The sequence below is a fragment of the Trachymyrmex septentrionalis genome, unplaced genomic scaffold, assembly GCF_001594115.1.
Source record: "Trachymyrmex septentrionalis isolate Tsep2-gDNA-1 unplaced genomic scaffold, Tsep1.0 scaffold93, whole genome shotgun sequence".
Classification (NCBI taxonomy): domain Eukaryota; kingdom Metazoa; phylum Arthropoda; class Insecta; order Hymenoptera; family Formicidae; genus Trachymyrmex; species Trachymyrmex septentrionalis.
In genome coordinates this window covers 13,711-16,409 of record NW_017306121.1, presented here as the reverse complement: position 1 = coordinate 16,409, position 2,699 = coordinate 13,711, and positions in this window count along the sequence as shown.

The following is a 2,699-nucleotide window of genomic DNA, read 5'->3' as shown; positions in this document are numbered from 1 at the left end:
TATAATATTTCAAAAAATATTTGAATGTGTGTTGAACAAAGTTATTGTTCTAGAATTTCATACAGAATGATTCTTGCAGAATCTAACGCGTTCAAAATATGAAATAACAATAAAACTAATTTAATTTTTTCATTTCTGTAATTACTTGAAGCATTCAGAGCAAAATTTGTGATATATATTTTTTTTAACATTTAATTTTTTACATAAAAATTATTATATAATTATTAATAATTTATAAATTGATATTATACTTTTTATGATGCATAATTGTGCTGTTCTTTTTATAAATGTATAATTGCAGGTAAAATGTTATGTGGTCAATTATTCACAAATAATTTCCTGTCTTTAACGTTTGGAGGCCTGTTCTAATTTAAAAATTTTTAAGTTTCAATTTTTGTAGCAAAATCAAAACATTTCTTTTTGTAATATTTATGTTATAATATGCAATGTTGTTTGTATTTGTAATATTAATTTCAAAAATATGACAAATGAATATTTGGCCATTTTTCTCAATATACGCATGACCTTCAATGTTTACAAATAACCTGTTTGCTGGTATATTCATCACGGAATAACGTGTCTTTTGAGTGATTTTTTAAAACATGGCAGCCCGATAAAAAAATTTTTATACGTAATTATTCATAAACGATGGTACACAAATTATAACCGTTCTAAATAAACTACGTATAAATTAGTCGTGTATAACCATTTATGTATAATTATGTACAGAAATTTTTTTACCGAGCTGCTATATTTTAAAAGAGATAAGATCACTCGAAAGACACGTCATTCCGCGATGAATATTACCAGCCAACGTGTTATTGATAGTCGTTGATGATCATGAAGTAATAATACATACATTCGTCATTTTAAAATTAATATCGCAATTACAAACAATATTGCATATTACAATATAAATATTGCAAAAAAACAAATGTCTGGAAATTGTTATAAAAATTGAAACTTAAAAAGATGTAGATTAGAACAGTTGAAGTTTAAAGATGAGAAATTACTTGCGAATAATTTGGTCATATTTTACCATGCAATTTACAAAACAAATAAAAAAACAGTTTGAATGTGTTAGATTCCACATTATTTTTGAAATTCTAGAATAATAACTTTGTTTACTTTTAAGTAACACTTTTAAATGCTTTCTGAAATATATTGTAATAAATATTCCTAAGATCTTTTGCGCTAAACATAATGTTGTTGGCAGAATTTGCATAGTTTGTTAAGATTTTGTGTAAATGGGGATAAAATGAGAAAAAAGTAATTTTTTTGTCATTTTTAACATTTCTTATACTAAACAATATTAAGTGAAATGAGCTGATAAATGTACTTTCAGACTCGATAAACTTTATTTAAAAACAAAGTTTTGTTTTGCTGTAAAAAATATTGAAAACAGAAAAAAATGCTATTTTTTACCCATTTTATTTCAATTTACTCAAAATCCTGCTTACACAAATTTTACCAATGGCATTGTGTTCACCAAGAAAAAAATTTCGGAATATGTACATTGTACTTCGGAGAAAAGGAAAAGTGAGTTTTTATCGAACAGTGTAATAAGTGTATACAAACAACTGACAATAATAAACAATAAACGTGCAAGATAACGAACTCAATACGGCGCACTACTTCTTTAAGTACTAAATAAATTTTTTGCACTAAAGAAAACTTTTCAAATAATTTCTTAATTAATTAATTAAAATCGGTCGACATTAAAATTGATCTCTTTGCCATATAATTTTAAAATTAAATTCTTAATTACACATCGATGTGAGTCCAATGTTATCCTAAATATTAAACATTGCATATTGATTCAATAATTCCATAAAAGGGTGTACAATTATTACTTAATAAGTTAATACAAAGTAAACTTTTTCCAACTAAAAAGAAACTCTCTTTCTAGGAAGAATTTAAGTGGACAAGTGCATGGATTCACAAACAGAGTTGGGAAGTAATGCATTATTTGTAACGTTGTTACTTTTTTGGTAATCGATCGTTACTTTTTTCTATCTGTAACGCTAACGATAAGATTACATTTTTGCAGTAATGACAATGATTTAACGTTACTTTTATCGTTACTTTAAATTTTATTTGATGGATTGGATTGGATTATATTTTGATTGCTGGCGTTGAAAGATGTTTTACTTTTGTATCTCCAGAAGTGTATTTCTAGTTACCCAAATTGTGTCGTTGTTATAATAAACAAATGAAATACTTAAAAATTTTTTTAATGCTCGTAAGTATATACGAGGGTAGTTCCAGAAGTACCCGACCTGACGTACAGATGGCGATTGTTGTATAAAAAAAAATCACTGTAGGGGAAAGCACCAACTTTCTAAAGCTTAATTATGAAGTTTGAAGACGCTACGTTGTTCAGTATTTGTTTGGCAGTCATCAATAGTGGACGATCTCGGTGAATTTGCAAACATGGAAAAAATTGGTCATCGTCATGTGATACAATACTTTCATTTGAAAGGTCTTAGCCCAACCAATATCAAAGCCGAGCTGGATTCTACTCTGGAGGAGTCTGCTCCTTCGTTTACAACAGTAAAATATTGGGTGGCAAAGTTTAAACGAGGCCGTACGAGCTGCGAAGACGAACATCGCAGTGGTCGACCAAGTGAGGTGGCCATTCCAGAAATGGTGAAGAAAATCCACAAAATGGTATTGGGTGACCGTCGATTGAAAGTGCG